The sequence below is a fragment of the Rana temporaria genome, chromosome 1 (genome assembly GCF_905171775.1).
Source record: "Rana temporaria chromosome 1, aRanTem1.1, whole genome shotgun sequence".
Lineage (NCBI taxonomy): Eukaryota > Metazoa > Chordata > Amphibia > Anura > Ranidae > Rana > Rana temporaria.
The window spans coordinates 564,893,657-564,908,380 of record NC_053489.1 but is presented as its reverse complement, the minus strand read 5'-3'; the positions used below and the strand labels follow the sequence as shown (position 1 = coordinate 564,908,380).

Sequence of the window (14,724 nt, the reverse complement as noted above, 5' to 3'; positions counted from 1 at the left end):
ATTCAACTTACATTTTCCATAACTACATGTACACAAATGTACATTGGTTTGGCACATGGTACAAGCTGGCAAGCCTCATTTACGATTGCTGATTACCTTACAATGGCAGCCTTTGGTTTTATTATTTCTGTGCACTTTGTGGACATCAGAAGCCAGGTATATACTACTAGTTCCATAGATCTAGTAAATTCCATTTATGTAGATTCATGAGAAAGGCTAAAGAGCTTATGGCAAACAAAATATTGCACATTTTGTATGTCAGTAAGAATATTTAGGACTGCAACAAACTCATATATTGAAATATGGGGTTTATCTTTTTTAAATCCCCTTTACACCAGTCCCGTGTGTTGGGTTACTGCATTCACATTAATGTTAACTAGACATGGGTGCCGTCAATAAATTTGTTTCGTTCCGTACTGTTTCATATTGGCCGAAAATTCGTATTTTCGTTAGATTCGTAAAATTTTCGTAAAATTACGAACATTCGTTATGAAGAATTTAAAACGCAAACCCAGGAAGTTAGCACAGCAATTCGGATTTTGGAAATTCGTACGAATTTTTGGAAATTCGTACGAATTTTCGATTCATACAAAACGAACTGCACATGTCTAATGTTAATACATTTTGGATGGACTACCGAGGCAGCACAATGTGCATATGCCAAACATGCCCCATTTTGAACTCACCGCTTTCTTAGTTCACGTCTAAGTGTTATAGTGTGCTAAAGATATGCCCACTTCTCCAAATTCTATTACCTCCAGGTCTCCCGGTAATGCCATTTTGCCCCTTTAGAAAATTCCATGGTCTAATAGTATAACCACAGTCCTTACCACTACGTTCTTGTGTTTTCATTATATGGGGGGGCTATATTCTATATGAAGTGTTTTTTATTTTTTTTCTAGTGTATGAGTTTGGAGAATCCACTTACAAGCATGAATTGGGCAGCCCAAGTCCAACATGTCCCTGACAGGACTGCTGAAGTGTAAAATGCTTCAGAACAATTTCAGCCAGTTTGTGAAATCCTGTTCAATGAACACATGAATTTAAAGGTCACCTGTGTCATTTGTACTCAGTGGGAAATGCGCAAAATATCAGCTTATGTCTTTTGCCCAGAAAGCCTCTTGTAATAGCAGCGGTTGTTTTGTTTTCAGCCTCGACCACGGAGGACATATCATGCTGTTTATTTTCACTTTGAAAGACAGAATTTCGCTCCACGCTGCTGATGATTGAACTTTACTTTCTTGTATTTCTGTGTTTGTGTTCGCTGAATGCGTCATGAGCAAGAAAGCCTGCCCGCGTTTTATTAATATTTTTTTGTGCTTGATGCTATTTATGAGTGTAATAATATCAATAATATGCTGTTAGACAAAGTGGAGGACAGAGTCCCTTTGCAAGAGCAATCTCTTGCTTCCCAAATAGATTTACATCTAGGACTTCAATAATGTAGACAAAGAGAGAGGGTACATCTCCCTAATGGGGGGCACAGACAGCAATAAAAACTGACAGGTGTTCTACTCCATCTCCCCTCTATCCAAAACTAAAAGAATAACGATTTTGCCCTTAAAGAAGAAGTCCAGCCAAAGTTCATTTGGCTGTGCTTCTCCTTTGGATCACAGGAGTGCAATTTGTTTTGCACTCCTGTGACTCGTTTTCAACAGATAGCAGACTGAAGTCCGCTCTCTGACATCACAGAAATCAGTCCAGGCACTGCGTCATTCCGACAATGGGAGTCTGGATCTGTCAGGTCTGTGGACTGACACCTGTCAGTCCAGGGACTCAGGTCGCTCCCCACCCTTCCACAGCTCAGCCCTCCAGTAAGTGAGGAGGGAGCAGAGCGGAGAGCTGCTGATTGAAATTCAGCATCTCTCTGCTCGGGGGAGCTGTGAGAACTAAGTGATTGGCGGTGTTCAATCGCTCAGATTTCAGTGAAGAGGCGCCACTATATATTATACTTTAAGACAATAGACACTATACAATCTCTATACAATCTACTTTGAAACTTACCAAGACTGCACACAGACATTTATCAGCTCCGATGTGATGAGGCATAAAATCCCTTGCTCTTTTTGAATAGCTAAAGGCAGTTGTGCTCGCATAAATGTTTCTGCACTGGCGTTTCCCCAGATATTCGCTTATGGCACCTCTCCCCAAATGAAAAAGTAGCGCATTTGGGAATAAGGGCTGTATGCACATGTGTGGGTAAATGCCAGTGCATAAGCCACCAGTCTTTACCTGAGCACAGCCACGTACTGCCATTCATGTGGCATGTGTGGCACCCTAGGCACCAGAAAGCGACAGGTATTTTACGATTCAGTACACAGGAGCTGCAGTGAGTCTACGTGCAATCGATGATCACATGTTTGAACAGAGGTTCGCCCCACCCACTTCTCAGACACGTCACATGCCCCAGGAGGCACCTCTACACAAAGAGCACAATTTTGTTTACCTTTTTTTTCATGTAAAAGTTCTGTTCTGCCTGCCCATGAGCCCTTCATTTAGAAAGGTAGAGGGGGTGGGTTCAGTGACACATTATGGTGAGGCCCGGAGGCTGAACCAGGAAAAGCCAGCGGACCGCCCAATGATGTCATACAAGAAGATGGTAGTAAAGGACTGAGCAGGGCTTGAATTCAGAGAGGATTCTGTAGGACAATGCTAGATCTGTGTGAGTATCTTAAATGTTTTAAACCAGCATCAGGGTATGCGGGGGGGGGGGAATGAGGTGGGGGGGGGGGGGGGATCCGGTTTAAGATCATCAATCCTTTTCCTCCACTGCCCTCCTTAAACCCTATATACTCCTATACCAAGAAAATCAAAAATTTCTGATGTGCAAGGCTATAAGGCAGGGATATGCAATTAGCGGACCTCCAGCTGTTACAAAACTACAAGTCCCATCATGCCTCTGCCTCTGAGTGTTATGCTTGTGGCTGTCAGAGTCTTGCTATGCCTCATGGGAATTGTAGTTCTGCAACAGCTGGAGGTCCGCTAATTGCATATCCCTGCTATAAGGTAAAAAGATGAAACATAGTCACCTGCCTGTTCCGGAGATACTTTACTAGTGTGTTTCCCCCGAAAGTAAGACCTACCCCAAAAAAAAGACCTATCTTGATTTTCTGCAATATAAGCCCTAACTGGAATATAAGCCTTAGTTCAGGTCCTTGTAAAATCATGTAATCCACGCTGTAAAAGGATTATATAATGTCCAGCGTGTGTCTTTATGCAACATTATTGTAAAAAAATACCTTATTTATAGTGTCGCTGGGCGCTCATGTGACCCGCCGGAGCTCCCCTCCTCTCCTGCAGGGTGACGACAGTGGCCCCTCCCTCTGCAGTGCTCAAAGCAGGGCTGACTTCCATGGGGATCTCGGCATCTCCCTCAGCAGAGCTCAAAGTGGGGAAGAAGAGCCCTGGCGGGTCAAGTGAGTGCCCAGTGGCGCTGTAAATAAGGTATTTTTTTACAAAAGACACACACTGGACATTATGTAATCCATTTTCAGAGCTCATTAAATGATTTTACAAGGACTTTAACTAGGATTTATTTTGGGGATTACAAAGATGATTACAAATGTATATACAGTACGTGCATTTAAACACGCAACACACATGTTCTTAGATGCAGGTTTTTTAGGTTTCTGTGCTACAGGTCTGAAAGCAGCTCATGTTTATAAGCAGGATATTGAATAATTATGATCTGGAAGCTTCTTGTTTCAGCAATGTGCTTTACTTTCTCGAAGAAATGCATTACATGCCTTTTATCATCATGGAAACAGGAAGACAAGGAGACAGGAAGAGAACACAAACAAGTGCATATAACACAATAAGGATGGTACTTCCTCTGATTACCTCACTATTATACTACAGTGCCACCTGCTGGATAGAAAGGTGTAATGCATACACAATATAGTTCACAAAATAGTGGGGGTTATTTACGAAAGGAAAATCCACTTTGCCCTACAAATACAAACTGAAAGTGCACTTGGAAGTACATTCGCTGTAAATCCAAGGGATAGATCTGAAGTGAGGGGAAGCTCTGCTGATTTTATCCAATCATGTGCAAGCTAAAATGCTGTTTTTTATTTTCCTTGCACGTCTCCCTCGGATCTACAGTGATTACAAGTGCACTTTCAGTGCAATTTCAAGTTCACTTTACACTTGTAGTTTGCACTTGCAGTGCAAAGTGGATTTGCCTTTCGTAAATAACCCCCAGTATGTTTACGTGCCTGTGTGAATGGATCCTTTGAAAACAATGCAGCTGCATTTAGATCCTTAAAGCGGGAGTTCACCCAAAAAACTATTTTTAACATTAGATTGAGGCTCATTTTGTCGAGGGGAATCGGGTGTTTTTTTTTTTAAATCGAAGCAGTACCTACCGTATTAGAGATAGATCTTCTCCGCCGCTTCCGGGTATGGTCTTCGGGACTGGGCGTTCCTATTTGATTGACAGGCTTCCGCCGGTCGCATACATCGCGCCACGAGTAGCCGAAAGAAGCCGAACGTCGGTGCGGCTCTATACGGCGCCTGCGCACCGACGTTCGGCTACTTTCAGAAAATCGTGATGCGCTGTATGCGACCGTCGGAAGCCTGTCGGAAGCCTGTCAATCAAATAGGAACGCCCAGTCCCGCAGCCCATACCCGGAAGCGGCGGAGAAGATCTATCTCTAAAATGGTAAGTACTGCTTCGATTTAAAAAAAAACACCCGATTCCCCTTGACAAAATGAGCCTCAATCTAATGTTAAAAATTGGGTTTTTGGGTGAACCTCCACTTTCATTAAAAATAACCTTTTTTTTTATGGCCGTGTGAATGAGACCAAAACAGGAGTATATTTTATTATGGATTATTCTGCCAGTTCTTTGAATAATGATCCAGCAAAGAAGGGAGTATTTTAGTACATCCCTGTGCATGCGGTCTAACTGTCAGAGCAACAGCAGGTTCACCAGACACTGAGGGGAAAATCTGCAACAGAAGCATAGACTGGAATAAAAAATATTTTTATTAATATAGTAACGTAAGGCTAGAAACTGTCACATTTTTATTGCTGTCTGTGTCCTGCTAGCAGATTTTCCCTTGTTTCCTGTCTGGGGAAGCCATTGTCACCGCGACAGTAAGTGAAAGGACAGCAGTAAAAAAAAAAAAAAAAAAAAAAAAAAAAAAGAGAGGGGGTTCTAATCCTTCCAAACTCTATCCAAAACGTACAAAAAAAAAAAATGTGTTGGCTGACTCTTTAATAATATCTATGCTCTGAATATGAAAGAATGGACATATTGCAGGATATATAGCTAAGACATGTTTGCTTTCACAGTCAGAAAGATAAAGATCAGATTCACATTGAATGCTAATTTCACTTGCAGATAGAAAGCTGGCATGACTTTAATTAAACGCGTTTCATTCTTTTCATATCAATAATCCCGCGTTGTTGTAGACATATAGATGAAAAAGACAATCCTTGTACAGCAACAGACACTTAACCGCCTTTGTTGCTCTACAAACATAAATCAGTCTTTGCAGAAACAAGGCTTCACATTCCTGGCACCTCTCGGTGTTCACTGTTGAATTGGCTTTAATTTAGGTTTAAAATCAAGTATACAGAAAGCACTGAGGCGTGTAATGCATTCTCAAGTGCATTTCAATGTTTATTCATAATTTAAGGTATGCCTAGAATATTATGTTCAAAAGGAAACAACAAATGCTAGTGAACTTAAATCCTCGTTGGTTCTTCATAAAGTGCTTAGGGATGCTGCAAGGATGAGTAATGCTCTGATTTATTAGCTCAATAATTCTGACTGAAAGCTGCAATCTCGGGACGAACGATTTGCAGTATACAGCGTTCCTCACACTTTAATTCTCAGATTGATAGAGAAATGAAGTTTCATGGAGCTGTAATTTAGGTGATTAGCAGGAAGATAAAAAGAGGTTGTTTTTAAAGTGTACCTGCAACCCAATAGAGGCGGCCATTTTTGGAAATGAACTGGTTTCGTTTTTTTTGGAATGAGTAACTTCACTGTAGCATAAGGTATTAGTTATTAGTGAATTAAAGTGGAACTACACTGTAGCTGAGCACCACAAACCAAAAACACAATTTAACACATTTTTAATATTCAGAACAATCCCACCCATCCATCTATGTCTCCATGCTTTATTTTGCAGAGAAATTACTTCTTCTAGCATTTCTGGCCATCTTAAAGGGGAGGTTCACCCTATAAAAAATTTCTAACACTACATCCAGCCCAGTTCTGCATATAAAATGACACTGATCTTTTTTTTTTTTTTTTGCCGTAGATAGCGTTTAGCCGTGGAATTCACTGCGGCTTCCGGGTAGGGAATCCCGCGGGAGTGGGCGTTCCTATTGACATGCCAATTGATTGACATGCTAAACGACAGTGCACACAGCGCGTCACGACTTCCCGAAAGAAGCTCGGGTCGGCTCGGCTCTATTCGGCGCCGGTGCGCAGGCGCTGAATAGAGCCGAGCCGACCCGAGGTTCCTTCGGGAAGTCGTGACGCGCTGTGTGCGCCGTCGTTTAGCATGTCAATCAATTGGCATGTCAATAGGAACGCCCACTCCCGCAGGATTCCCTACCCGGAAGCCGCAGTGAATTCCATGGCTAAACGCTATCTACGGCAAAAAAAAAAAAAAAGGTCAGTGTCATTTTATATGCAGAACTGGGCTGGATGTAGTGTTAGAAATTGTTTATAGGGTGAACCTCCCCTTTAAGTAAAGGCAGATAATTCATGTAGCATGTCATGTTACTTCCTGGAATCCATCTGCCCTCCTCCCCCCTGAAGACTACTGGGATGTATGACATCATTTGCCTATGCCAGAAATCAGGAAGTAACGGAAAATGTAACAGGATTAGAAAAACTTAATGTTGATTGAGAGAGTGAAGTTCTTTTTTAATAGTCTCCATTTTCTGAAATATTGCCAGCTTCTTTGTGATAGCAATACATTTAAAGGGGTTGTAACGGTTTGTTTTTTATTTTCTAAATAGGTTCCTTTAAGCTAGTGCATTGTTGGTTCACTAACCTTTTCCTTTGATTTCCCTTCTAAATGTTTTTTTTTTCTTTGTTTTCTTTGTCTGAATTTCTCACTTCCTGTTCCTCCTCAGTAAGCTGTTCTGGCTGACTAACCCCCAGCCAGAACGGCTCGGATGATGGTGGAAAGCTTACTGAGTAGAAACAGGAAGTGAGAAATTCAGACAAAGAAAAAAAACATTCATAAGGGAAATCGAAGGAAAAGGTAAGTGAACCAACAATGCACTAGCTTAAAGGAGCCTATTTAGAAAATAAAAAACGAACATTTACAACCCCTTTAAAGTAAAACTAAACACATATATTTAACAGTTTCAAAAAACAGTTACTGTCCTGTCACGTGCCAGGAATGTAATTTTCGCATTGGCTGTGCTGTCAACCAAATTGTCAAATCATCAAATGGCTGGTGTCATAAATGATCACATGTGCAGCACCATGGCGGTAACAGATCAAACAGAGGCCAAGATGGCAACTATCTTGGCTAAAAACGTTAGGAGGGTTTAGTTCTGCAGGTGAAGAGAAATATTGAATTAAATCAATAAAAAATAAGCATTTTTTACATCCCTGCCTCCACATAGATACAAATGAAACTTGCAGTGCCGCTCTAAGCTGAGACAGAGATCTTCCCGCCGGTTGCAGTGAAGGGATCTGGTGTCGGTGCACCATTCAGAGGTGTAAGAACATTATCAGAAAGAAGAAAAGGCGGTGCTCACCAACCCAGTGCATTAGTATCTAAATGAACGTGGCCTCAGCCAGCCCTGCTCCAGCCACGCCCCCCTCCAACATGTTTCGGCCTGGTCACTGAGGCTTGATCTCAGAGGTAAATTGACATGTTTTGCCCCGCTCAGAGGTCATCTGTGTGGGGGGCGAAACATGTCAGGTGACTTCTGTGACCAAGCCCCAGTGAGTGGGGCTTGGCCACATGTCAGGTGACCTCTGTGACCAAGCCCTAGTGAGCGGGGCGAAACATGTCAGGGCAAGTGGCAGGAGCAGCGCTGGCTGAGGCCACATTCATTTATATAGTATTGCACTGGGTTGGTGAGTGGCGCCTTTTCTTCTCTCTGACCCTGCCTCCACATACATGCCCATTTAAATATAAATACATTTGTTGGGTATGCCTTCATATGAAAACGACAATTGCGCCACACCTACTAGGTATTACTGCGCACACCAGAGTGAGAGCGATAATTCTAGAACCATGATTCATAGTTAATGCTAAGTTGATAATCTGTAAAGGCTTTTAAGACCCGGTTCACACTGGGGCGAAACGTCAGGCGGCTCAGCCGCCTGATGAGTCGCGTCCCAATGAATGCAATGGAACCGTTTTAATAGGAGCGACGCGAGCCGCTCTGACTTAGAAAAAGGTTCTTGTATGACTTCGGGGGCGGCTCAGGCCGACCTGCATTGACTTCTATACAGACGTCATTATGCAAATCGCCTCTGAAGTCGTCCTCAGGGCGACTTGCAGAGTCGCCCCCGAAGTCGTGCCGCTGCAGTGTGAACCGACTCTAAAGCAATGTTTGTGGACAATTTTGGATACTGTCGTTTGTTGTTTTTGGCAGTTTTAAGACTTGACATGTTCGGTATCTATTTAACTGATGTAACCATATCTTTTCTATTTTATTAAACAAAATAGGTAATATATTGTGTATTTTATGCGCACTAAAATTTAGTGTATTTTTTACTGAAAATATGGGCTTGTAAATTGTTGCGCTAATGTCATGCAACACAAAAAATTGCAGCTACCAGCATTTTAATCTCTAGAGCAGGGGTCTCAAACCATAGTTGTTGCCGAACTACAAGTCCAATGAGGCATTGCAAGGCTGACAGTTACAAGCATGACTCCCACAGGCAGAGGGTTGATGGGACTTTGTAGTTTCACAACAGTTGGAAGGCTGCCAGTTTGAGGCCTCTGCTTCCGGAGAATGTATAATATTATAGGCAATCTTCAGGCCTAAAATGTAAGGGGAAAAAAGAAAATGGGTTAAAGCCCAACTCCGGAAACCCTAAAACCCACTGCAAATGTTAACTGCTCATTTATATAAAGGGTTAGAAAAGCCTGATCCTCTGCTCCCTCAGCAAATGGTGCTCCTCTCTGCTCTAGCGGGAGACTGTTGCTCGGGGTTCTCACATCTAGTGCAGAGCTATGGTTCCTGCAGTGGTCTTAATGACGTCAGAGGACCTGCTTAATGACGTTAGAAGCTGCTGGGATGGATCTTGCAGCACAGAGGAGCCTGCAGGAGCAGAGGGTCGGGTAAGCAAAAGTGCTTTTACAAGTCTCTTAGACATAGATGAGCAGACAGCTAACCCTTGCAGTGTGGACACAGCCCCACGGCAATGGAGGATTTTTAGGTTCCCTGGAATTCAGCTTTGTGTTAATATCTGCAGTAGTCAGGTATGACAGGAAAACCTATCCTAGACTTCTATATAATTAATGTTTTCTGCCGGTTTAAAACTTTATGAATAGTATTTGGTTTGGGCTGGTAAAGTTCTTTGTTGTAGCCGAGAAGCACTCATACAGTTCAGAACTTCTGTGGAACTGCTTCAGTAAGCAAAACGTTATACAGGGTTGTGACTGCACAGATCACTGGCTGACACACTTAAGTGAACCCTTTATGGAATAATGCAGGGATGTGTGACAAAATGACATAGTTTGCTCCTTGGAAAACTTCAGAACATTTGTAAGCCTTCTTCTGGAGCCTAAGACTTTTAAATGTGGCAGGGGAAGGGAGGGCTGTGCTTCGAGATATATATAATAAATGCTTGAAGGAAAAAGTGTTTACTTCTAAAAATAAGGATTTGTAAAAAAGGGAAGGCTTCCGAGGCGCGCTCAGGTGAATAGGCATTTTTTTTGTCCTTGACCTGTATTTGAAGCGCACATGAAAGGCAAGTCTGCAGATTCTCATTTACTTCAATGATGCAGTAACAGCGGTTCCTGTTGGGATGTGCTTGTGTTGCTGGCAAAGCAGGTCATGTTTAGACTTTTGCTGTGGCTGCATATACTTGGTGGTGCTCTATTGAATGCAAAGAGCAGTGTTCAACAAAAGCACCCACCCACATAGACCCAAACGGCTCCATATCGTGTTACAAAATACTGCCCCCCTGACCTCAAGTGTAAATGAGCCCTGAGCCTTTAGGCTAAGCTTTTTTGGCTATACTTTTCCTATGCATCACAGGAGTGACATTCATTCTTCCCTCCTGTGACCAGTTTTCAGCCCATAGCAACCTAAAGCCCACTGTTGGCTGATGTCGGTCAGCCGATCCAGGGTCGGGAAAGGTCCCAACCATATGGTTGGCATTCCCCTAGAAATCTGGATTGGCACCTGGCTCAACCTCTCACGAGTTGCTAATAGGGTGACCATGTGTCCCGGATTGCCCGGGACAGTACCGCATTTTGCAGGTCTGTCCCGGGCACCTTCATTCCAGGACAATACAGTGTCCCGGAATGAAACTGACACAGCTACCCCCCGGGCAAATCTGATACCCCCAAAAAAGGCCTCCACATCACTACTTTACTCACTGACAGTACTTGCCCTGGCCGGGAATGCCTCGAGGAGCACAATCCCTGCCCCCTGCTTGTGATTGGAGAAATCATAAATCCCGCCTCTTGTGTCCAATCACTGTGCTGTGATTCGTTACAGCACGAGCTGATTTTTGGGAAGGGGGGTGTCCCTGAATGGTAGTTTGGAAATGTGGTCACCCTAGTTGCTAAGAGCCTGAGCCAGCCCCTCCTTTCCCCTCTACAGCCCAGTGTTCTATTGAGCACTGGAGGGGAGAGCAAAGAGCCGGTAAATGATGGTCATGGCCCTCTGCTCTTAGTGTTTATTGAATGTTTGTTTATTTTTTTTAAATCCCAAACGTCTCTTTTAGTTTTATTGCATCTGTCCACCACCAGCTCTAAAGCCTCGTACACACGGCCAGTTTTTCCGATGGGAAAACTGCCCAAAAACCGCCGGACAAAAAAAGAGAACCAGCTCTTTTTTTTTCCAACCCGGGAAAACCACCCGACTTTTGCCCGGTGGTTTTTGGAAGTTTTCCTATGGGAAAAATTGCAATGGAGCATACACACGGCTGGGATTCCCGACCAAAGCTCCTTCACAGTTTTCCTGTCGGGAAAACTGGCCGTGTGTAGGGGGAAAGGCTGACCGAGCAGGTTCTCGGCTTTCCCCTCGGGATTTCCGACGGGAACTTTTCCCATCGGAAATCCCGCACGTGTGTACGGGGCATTAGACTGAGAACCGAGTGATCAAACACTGCTGATCGCTCAGTTTGTTGTGATTCATGAGCAGAGAGCTGGTGACTGTCAGTCATCGGCTCTTTGCTCTGCCCCCCCCTCTCCAGGAGCTCTTAGCTCAGCCTCTCAGCAGCTCACTGAGAGGCTGAGCCCAATGCTAGTGGGTGGATCCTGACCATATGGTCATAATCTTTCTTCAGCCTGGACCGGCTTTGTGATCGGCTGAAAACAGGTCATAAGAGTGCAGAACAAACTATACTTCTCGTTTTTAAGGATCTTTGAGAACTATATTACTTCACAGTAGCTAGAGAGGTTAGTGAGGACTTGTTTTCAAGCTCTTTTACCTCTCATTAAAGTGATATTAAACCCAAAAGCTTACATTTATTTGCGGCTCACCAATTTTAGATGTGATAGCTGCCTTCCTTTTTTTAGGCTTTCTTCCTTCTTTTTTTCAGACACCACATTTAAGTATTCGTAAACTGCAATATATTAAATTTTTGGTTTCATTTTCAGAATATCTCCAGTGTCTCACCTTTTTTCTTACTCACTCCTACTGCTAGATTGAACTTCCAGAAGGTACACTGCTTCTTATCACACTAGGCATGACTGCTCCCATCCCAGACCCACCCATGTCAGTTGTACATACTGTTGATCAGCATTCAGCACACAGGACATGCCCATATCTGTCCAGGTCCACCCATGTCACCTGTATATACTGTTGCTCAACACACAGGGCATGTCTGTACCTGTCCCTGTCCACTCACATCAGCTATACATTCTGCTACTCATCCCTTTTGATAAAACAACACATGCGTGCCCTGTCACAGGCTAAATCAGGCACGTAAAGGTGGCTCCATAGGACCCTGCAAGGCAATGCAGTCTGAAGTTAGAAACTTCAAAGGCAGAATGCAACCATGTTTCTGATTTCAGCCTGCTGCTATATATCCCACTTCACATTGAGGATTGATTTACACATTATTGTTTAAAGTCTGTGCACAGGTGCACTTTAAGAGCCATTCATGCAAGTGTTTTTGTAGCGGTCGCAGAACCGCTCTCAGTATTTTTGTCTCTTGAAAATAATGAATAGCAGTCAATAAAAGCTCTGTGTGTCTGCAATTCCAGCGATTGGTGGCTATGTTGCTGGGTGATTTTACTTTTTGTAGCAATGAAAGCTAGCTACAAAATCAGCAACTTCAGGAGCTGCTCATGTTATCCAGCACAGCTTCTGATGACCATGGCGTATCAGAGATTTATTGCTGCACAGACAAGCATTGTATTCAGCTATAGCAGAAACTATGTCGCTAGCTACCAAGTGCCCCAGAAAATAATCAGAGATCCGTAGCTGCTACAAATCTCTTCTGTGGACTTGTTTGATGTGACGGGGCCCTAAAGGTTCTAGTAAAGCAACACTGTCTTTTCACCCAGAAAATAAAAGATGATTCCTGTTTGCTCATACTCTTTTTAGATCCATACCTCATTTTTTAATGCACCTCTTAGCTGCTGTGAGCCGCACTATGAATACATGGAATTTACATTTAGATTATGGTGATTTTTCATCAACTATGTGTTTTCTGTACACATATCACAACTGCTGGTAAAGTACAAAAAAACTGGGTAGGACCAGAAGGTCAAAATAATTCAACACCTCCACCTCTGGCCGCATTCGGTATTGCATCCCATTGAAGTCAATGCAGAACAAATTATTTTCGTTTCCATTGACTTCAATGGGAAAACTCGCTTTGATATGCGAGTACTTTGGATTACGAGCATACTCCTGGAACGGATTATGCTCGTAATCCGAGGTTCAACTGTGTATATAGATAGAAAGAAAGATAGATAGATAGATAGATAGATAGAACTGAACTCCAGTAAAATAGATAAATAAACTGTTGAAAAGCATGTATTAGAATAATTTACCTGCTAAAGGATGTAAACATTTGAACAGTCAGTTCTGAGATTTCAATCTCCAGGCAGAACAGCCAGGATGGGAAGTTTACCTTTCTCTATTGCAATAGTCTCCAAACCCCACAGGCCGTTTGCTTACCTTTATCCTGCCTTTGGGGCACTATTCCTCCCACTGACACCAATGATTAGGCACCATTCTTTCCACTGACACTAACAGTTAGGCAAAATTCCTCCAACTGACACCAGTGATGGGGCACCTTTTCATCCATCAACACCAATGATGGGGCACCATTCCTTCTACTGACACCACCAATGAGGCAGTATTTTATTCACTAACAACAAAGATGTCTTTCTATCGTTCACTATGCTTTGACTTCAACAATGGGGCGTAATTCCTCCCACTGTTATAAATGATGGAACACTGTTCCTCCCACTGGCACAGTGATGGAGCACTGTTGATCAAACCACACAGTTGGGTCTTGTTTAGATGGTTGGAAAGGTATCGGGAAAAACAGGGTTGAGCTACAGCTTTATCAACCTCTGACCACCCACCTAAAACATAACATGCAGCCGGAGGGCCGTTGTACACATGCCACAGCCATAGTGCTTTGTAACACTGCCAAATTTAAATCGACATGCTAAGCTTGACAGGTGGCACCGCCTGTCAGACTTGCCATTAATTTCAATGAGACTGGTCCACAGGTCTGTCCACAACAATGAGTGAAGATATAATTACATCACTGCCCACTGGAAATACCAAGTGACAAGACTGATGGCTGGGAGGCTAGAGGACATGGCGGCCACTAGTCTTATAAAATGGATGTTGAGTGCACTGAGGCCTGGAGTTTAGCAAAACAAAGCCTTGCAATAGACCTTTAGGACCAAGTCTGAGATGCTCAGGTCTGCCAACTACAGCAAGTGGAGACATAATTACGTCACCCCCTACTGAAAATAGGTGACAAGACCAGTGGCTGAAAGGCTAGAGGGCATAGCAGTCACCATTCTTTTAAAATGCATGCCAGGTTTATCGAGGCCTGGAAGTTGACAAAAGAAGTCAGGATTTCTCACTCCGACTATATGATTGGAAAGCAGATCATATTCATTAAAAAAGGAAACCACAAAATATAACTGCAAACAAATTTCCAGTTTAGCTTTAAGGCCTAGAGTTATGCAGCTTCGGTCATATTTTTTCAACATTTGCTTACTCCGTGACCTGTGCAATTTTGGAATCGCAGGTAAAACAAAGGGATTAAAAGCAGCTGAAGGTGTTCCTACCTCAGAGCAATCTGGCATATTCTTAGGTGGCATTACTTATAACTCTTCTGATGCCTTAATGACTTTCATTTATTGCAAAAAGTATTTTCCTCCGGTCTCACAAGATTAAAATGACTTTCTAACGCATGTTTTCTGCATCCGGCAGGTTTACAATGTTGTAAATGTTTTAATAAGTCTTATGCAATGCTTTGTAGTTCAGTCACGCCTTCATTATCTTCCTTTAGACCTTTATGATGATAAGTAGTGAGGGAATGACAGATCCACCACGGCTTCTCTTAGTGATTCT

General features: G+C 43.0%; 1 protein-coding gene across 6 annotated transcripts in view; it reads left to right on the top strand.

The window, feature by feature from the left end:
• Positions 1-14,724, top strand: part of FAT1 (FAT atypical cadherin 1) — a 302,956-nt gene that overhangs the window by 85,792 nt on the left and 202,440 nt on the right. The window lies entirely within an intron of this gene.